A 7,141-nucleotide genomic window follows, 5' to 3' on the forward strand; every position below is an offset into this window, starting at 1 on the left:
ATCCCGACGACACGACGAAAACACGACCGCTTCGTGTCTCTCTCTTTCCTTCGTTTCCTACATTCGGCTGTCCTGACGGACCATTCGCCTCGGATGGGTCTAGCCAAGGTTTCATATATTCTGAAACTGTAGAGGTCTTATAGGGACCCTCAGTATCCCCAATCTTCTCGACTTCGTTCCTTCCATGATTCTTTACCCTAACCACCTTATACGGCCCTAGATACTTTCCTTTTAGCTTTAATCCAGTACCATACTGAGTACGCTTGATAGCTACTAGCTCATTAACCTCATACTGTCTATCTAGTTTCCTTTTTAAGTCAAAACTCTTCTTGTTTTCCTGCTGTAACCGTGCAATGTTTTCAACTACTTCCTTTCTAATTTTTTCGCGGTCCTTGTTCAACTCTTCGATAAGTGATTCTTCCAATATTTCTTTTATTTTTGGATCCATTCCTATACGCATGTCTAGCCCAGTCAATATCTTGAAAGGTGTTACCTTGGTACTTCGCGGCTCAACACTGTTGATCATTTGCTGTACTTTTCCTAGATGCTTATACCAACTACCGGAATTACCCTGACACAATTTCGACAACATAGGCACCACTATCTTGTGCATCCTTTCGACTTGACCATTCCCACGTGGAACGCCTGTGGCAATCATTAAATGCTGTATTTTCTCTCTCTCCCAATATTCACGAAACAAATTGGACATAAACGCTGCACCCCTATCCGTCACTATTCTGTTCGGATTACCAAAACTAGTCCCCTGAATTTCCAAACACTTAACGACCTCTTCAACACCTGTACTACGTGTAGAATATAACCAAACAAACTTAGAAAATCCCTCAACGACAACCAGTATATAATTGTACTGTTTTTTAGTCATTTCCATTGGTCCAACGTGATCAATGTGATACGTTTGTAACGGCCTATCACCCTTGTCTATTGGTTGCAAATAACCCTCACGTTTTCCTGTCTTTTCATTGACAATGATACACTCGACACAACTATTTATTACGCGCCATACTTTGTCTTTTAACTTCGGAATATAATACGACTTTTCAATGATATCTTGTGTCTTTTTAACTGAAAAATGTCCTTGCTTATGTGCTATTGATATAATCTCATTTTCCAACTGAGCTGGTAATACGATGAGCTCCTTATCCGGATCCTTAAACAAAATCTGATTCTGAATATAATAATCCTCATATTCCTTGTCCTCCACAATACTTTTAACAGCCTTAACCCAATCGTCGGTTAGCTGAGCTTCTTTCAAACGATGAGCTATACTTTCGGTCACCATAAAACAAGATACACGACTCAACGCGTCAACGTGCCTCATCTTCGTTCCTGAGCGATGTTCTATAACATAATTAAAATCTTGTAGGTACATGGCCCAACGTGCTACTCTCAAAGGAACGTCTTTCTTTTTGATCGTCATTGTAAATGCATTACAATCTGTGACAATTTTGAACTTTATACCCAAAACGTATACACGCCATTTCGCTAAAGCTTCGATAATTGCCAGAACCTCAAGGTCATAAGCAGGATATTTCTCTTCACATGGCTTAGTCCTACGGCTCATATATTGAACTGGATGGAATTGGCTGTCTTCCAAACTCTTTTGCAGTAACACGGCTCCATACCCCCATTTTGATGCATCAGTATGGATTTCTGTCTCCAACTTCGGGTTGTACATTTCTAAAACAGGTCTACTAATCAATGCTACCTTTAGTTGTTCAAACGCAACCTGATGTATCTCCTTAAATTCAAATTTAACATCCTTCCGCAGCAGATCTGTCAATGGTTTTGCAATAACAGCATAACCCTCAATAAACTTTCGGAAATAAGAAGTCAATCCTATGAAACGCTGCACTGTTTTTTTATCAACTGGCACTGGGAACTTTTCGACTGCCCTCGTCTTCTCATCACTTGGTCTTATCGTGTTCTTTTCTATTATATACCCCAGAAAATTAACCTTTTGTCGTAACAGCTGACACTTTCTACAATTTATACGTAGCCCATTCATTTCCGCTATCTTCAGTACTTTTCTCAACTTTAACAAACCCTCTTCTATATCTTGACTACAAATAATAACGTCATTCATATAGACTGCTGCTTCATTATTCTTTACCAAATCTCTCAACACAGCCATTATAAATCTGGTAAACACCGCTGGAGAATTTGAAATTCCAAATGGTACATATAAAAATTCGAACTGACCATTCTGAGTCACAAAAGACGTATATTTTTGAGACTCGACTTCTACAGGCACATGGAAAAAACCATTCGTTAAATCCAACGTGGTGAAATACTTTGCACCCTGCAGTTTCTCCAACACTGTATCCATATGTGACATTGGAAAGTTATCGCGAACTATTTTCTCATTCAGCTTTCGGTAATCACAGCATAGTCTCTTGCTACCGTTCTTTTTCGGTACCAACACTACTGGTGATGCATACTCCGATGTACTTGGCTTTATAATCTTCTGAGCCAGCCACTCTTCCACTTGCTTGTCCACGATTTCCTGTTCACACAACGGTAATCGTCTCGGATGCTGGAAAACTGGTATCTCATCCACTAATACAATTTTCATTTTTATCGGCGCTTCTACATTTCTCTGAGGTTGGTACTTTCCTACCATACCCCTAACCTCTCTAGCATGTGCTTCACTGAGATGACCAACATCAATTGAAAACTCCTTCTCAACTTCGTCAATACTTGACATGCAAATGCCTTTATATTCATTAAACAATTCCACGCATGAGGACGATGCTACCTGATCAAGTTTCTTATCTTTATCCTCGCCACAAACTCTACGAACAAATCTTGTTCCTGTCTTAGAAACTTGCATGTCCACATGATCCAGAATAGTCCTTCCTAAAATGGCTTCAAAACCAATATCCTCGTCTGGAATGACATGAAATTCTACCTCCATTCCAATCTCATCGATTTTCACTGGTATCGAAAAGCTACCAAAAGTTACAACTTGACTATCTCCAATACCTGTTAAACATTTCTCCTGGCCGATCAGTTCAAGATTTCCAAATTTCAAAAATACCCTCCTGCGAATTAAACACAAATCTGCTCCAGTATCAATCAAACCTTGGAATACCAAATTCGCGTACTTAATATCCTTTAATTCCAAACCTGATGGAGTGAAAATACCTGACGGCTTATTGACGACTTTCTTATCTCGAATAATGTTCGTATTCGATCTCTTTTCTTGTCTGGTTTCGACCTTGACATTACAGCTTGCAGCACGGTGTCCTGGTTGGCCACATTTGAAACAACAAAAATCATTTTTGGCACAATCTTTCCTCAAATGCGATTTGTCTCCACACTTAAAACATTTCCTAAAATTCTCTGCCATCGACCCTTTCACCGAACTCACACTTTTATTACTCAGCGGCCAATTCTTACTCATCGGCTTGGATCCGCCTCTAGCTTTCTGGTAAACATCGATCTGAAATTTAAGCTCCTTTAAGTTTCTAGCTTGGTACAGCATTGCCTTACTTGCCCTAGCGTCTGGTATACCATCCACAAAATATTCGATTAAACTCTCATCATCTAGTTTAATTGGCTTGGCTATCTCCATTAACGCATACAAAAACTCATGCAACGACTCTCCTTTTTTCTGCTGGCGCTTTTGCAACATTCTATGTACTTCTACGGACGACAGTTTAACACTAAACTCATCCAACAGAGTTGCCTTCAACGAATTCCAGTTACGAATATCACGCAAACTACGAACGAAAGATTTTGCTGCACCAACTAACAACGGCTTGGCATAAATGAATAATTGTAATTGACTCCATTGAACAGTAGCTGCGCATTCTTCTAATTCCTCTATCCATTGATTGATGTCGGGGTTATTAGAACCAGAAAATTGTGACACACTACCTTCCACGTCTTTTAGCGTAAACCAAGATTTATACTCTGCCTGTCGCGTACCTGGTTGAACTGCTACGGTATCATCCTCTGCTGTTACTACGGACTCATCCTCTGACTCTTCTTCATCCTCAACTGGAAAGCCGTGATGTATTAATAGTCTATCTTGCCAATCGCGCTTTCGTCCCGTCGTCTGCAACGCAAGCTCTCTTAACTTCTCTCGCAAATCTGCGACTCTCAGTGTCATTATCTCTTCAACTTGCATCGTGACGATTTAAATACAAAATAATTGATATTAGCTTATATCTAAGAAAATGTAATTAAATCAACTTAAACAACCTTATTACTGCTGGCCTGTTAACAATTTTCCAGTTAACATCGATTTCGAAAACGCCTTTAAAGTCGTCACTGTTAACGATCGCTTCTCTGTTAACGCTCACCTTACTATGGGTTTACCCTTGTTAACTCTCGCTTCTGCGCAGAACTTTCCAGACTCCAAATTTGACGCACACACACCACCACATCCAGATCTCGCTTGCCTGTCGATGTCGCTGTTGCCGTCCTCTCTTTGTTGCCTTTCCTTGCTCTCGCCGTTCGCCGATAACTCGTTGTCGCTTCCCGAATCGTCGCTGCTTCTGCTGTTACAAAATGAACTGCTGCTTGTCTTTTCTTGTAGTTGTAGTCTCCGTCCGACGCAGTGCAACACAACAACAATCAATGTTCTTTGATTCTTGCTGTTTGCTGCCGTCGTTTTGTCGCTTCTGCTTCCTTTGGAACGAACGCACTCAGATTGTCGTCTCTGTGCCGCTTGTCTCCTTGTAGCTCTAGCCTCTCAGACGCAATGCACAACAACAACAACGAAGGTTTTGATTCTTGCTGTGTTTGCTGCCGTCTGCCGTCGTTTTGTCGCTTCTGCTCTCTTTGGAACGAACGCGCTCAGATTGTCGTCTCTGTGCCGCTTGTCTCCTTGTAGCTCTAGCCTCTCAGACGCAATGCACAACAACAACAACGAAGGTTTTGATTCTTGCTGTGTTTGCTGCCGTCTGCCGTCATTTTGTCGCTTCTGCTCTCTTTGATTTCCACGCGCTCAGATTGTCGTCTCTGTGCCGCTTGTCTCCTTGTAGCTCTAGCCTCGTGTTCGCCAAAATTTCCAAATACACGCACAAATCTCACTTGCAAATGTTGTTGTCTTGGGCTTATCTTCGGACGAGCCCCCAATTTGTAGTAGTTTAAGTTGCTTGATGGCAACGAGTAACATTTATTTGATAAGTATGTTGGACTTAAAATTATAACAGCTCCAAGTTTTACAAGTATGTTTGTGAATAATTATATGCGTGTACGTCTGATGCGTGGCTGAACTGACAACTGACTGATCTCTCTCTCTTGCTATCGGCTCTCTCAGAGCCGATTACTGCTCTATCCCGACGACACGACGAAAACACGACCGCTTCGTGTCTCTCTCTTTCCTTCGTTTCCTACATGTATATTATATAGATGTGCAAGAATATGCTAATTTAAAATGCGTACGTATAGATATGTAAGATAAATACATATGTATGTACATATGTGCAGTATGTATGAATCGTTATTTTGTTGGTAGTATAATTAGTTAAATAAGGAGGCGCAGTGATTTGTTATTTTATTTCCTTATAAAACCGACAAACTTTGGAACGTTGAGCATGCACGGAATAAACCACAAAAATAATTGCAAGAATATGCCTTTATGTTTGTTGCCAGCCGCTTGGATTGCGTTGCGATGTGTACATACATGTATGTATGTATGTATGTTAGCAACGAAAGCTCAGCTGGTAGCTGGAGAGGTAAGAATATTATTTACACTGGATCGGAAGCTGAACGCAGGAGTTAGCTCGGATCAAATTAAACCTTTGGAGAAGTAGGAAGCCACAGCCGTTGGCAGAACGAAGTATGTTTTAATTTGGAGCTAGAGCGAGAAATAAATACATACACATGCATGTACATATGCCACGGGAACTCGGACTGGGATGGAAAACTCGCACAAAATCACTGCACTGTTGTTAGGCACAATCGAAGAGTACTTATCTTGAACTTGGAGCGATTCGCCGATGCTGGCTGGGGTGAGCTTCTCCTTATGGGGAAGGCGAAGATCCGGCTCGAAGGACCAATGCTTGTAGTGGGGCGGATCGAAGCTCAACTCTCCCACAACGCAATTGCTGTAGCCGTCATAAGAAATGAAAACCGTTATGTTTAGTGGTATATATATAATTATGTGTGTGTATTTGGTTGGACGGTCGCGCGGTAGATCGGCCGTCTGAAGCAGGGGTGAAATCGTAACTGCTTAACTCTATGCCTTATGGTGCTTTTTCTGCCGTGAGCGCCGTGTGGATCGTGGATTGTGGATCCGAGCGCCCCTCCGAGCGCGCGAGAGCGAGTTGGGACCGGGGCGCACGGAGTTGGCACAGTGCGCGGAAATTGTTTACGGCTGGCCTGAACAGAGAGTCAGATCAATCATAATACTATATTCCTAAATATTCCGTAGAAGGTATAACATAGTCGATCAATTATTTCTGTTTGGCATTCGCACGCTCCCGCGAACGTGTTTTGGCACTCTCTCTCTCTCTTGTTCTGTTTGTGCTCTGTTATCGGTCAGCTCTTTTTGCAACAAAGCTCTCGCAGGCCTTTCAAATAGCTAGCTAATGGAATGATTTAGCAGTATAGCTCTAGCAGTGAATGAATTAAGTTCCTAACAAGCAAAATGTTGAAAGTGCGCAGCGGTCTATCTATAATTCAGGCGCAAAAAGCAGCCCTCTCTGTCAGCAGTCCGCTGGTAAATATATAGTATACATATAGATCCGATATCACAGTGATATACGTTTTTAAATCTCTTGTAGCGTTGGCAGACCACAGCAGCTGTAGCAGAGCCCAGAAATGATGCAGAGTGGCTACAAACTCGTCCCTTTTATTTATTTATTTATTAAATTAACAAATTCTCTGTTAATAATGGTACTTCGTTACTAAAGGCGGAAAAGGATAAGTTAAAAGTTAGCTAAATTTAAATGATTATAAATATTGCATGCAATTAGTTTAAGAGACAGTTCAGGGGATAGGGTTTGACAGAGGGAGTTATAATTATGGCATAAAACCCTAAAAGGTTCATGATCAGCATAATTAGACCTACATATGGGTAGACGGATAGGCCTAAAAGTACGGGTAGGTCTGGATGGAACGGCCAAGTCAATCTGACCCAAGAGAGTTTGGGAGTCAACAGTCCCAA

The 7,141-nt window shown here is 41.4% G+C and overlaps 1 long non-coding RNA gene across 1 annotated transcript; it reads left to right on the forward strand.

Moving 5' to 3' along the window:
- Positions 1-6,577: 6,577 nt before the first annotated feature.
- LOC117194794 lies at positions 6,578-6,812 on the forward strand. The gene is made up of 2 exons (XR_004474925.1): positions 6,578-6,694; positions 6,759-6,812. It is a non-coding gene; the product is annotated as an uncharacterized LOC117194794 (long non-coding RNA).
- Positions 6,813-7,141: the final 329 nt, after the last annotated feature.

The sequence above is a fragment of the Drosophila miranda genome, assembly GCF_003369915.1.
Source record: "Drosophila miranda strain MSH22 chromosome Y unlocalized genomic scaffold, D.miranda_PacBio2.1 Contig_Y3_pilon, whole genome shotgun sequence".
Lineage (NCBI taxonomy): Eukaryota > Metazoa > Arthropoda > Insecta > Diptera > Drosophilidae > Drosophila > Drosophila miranda.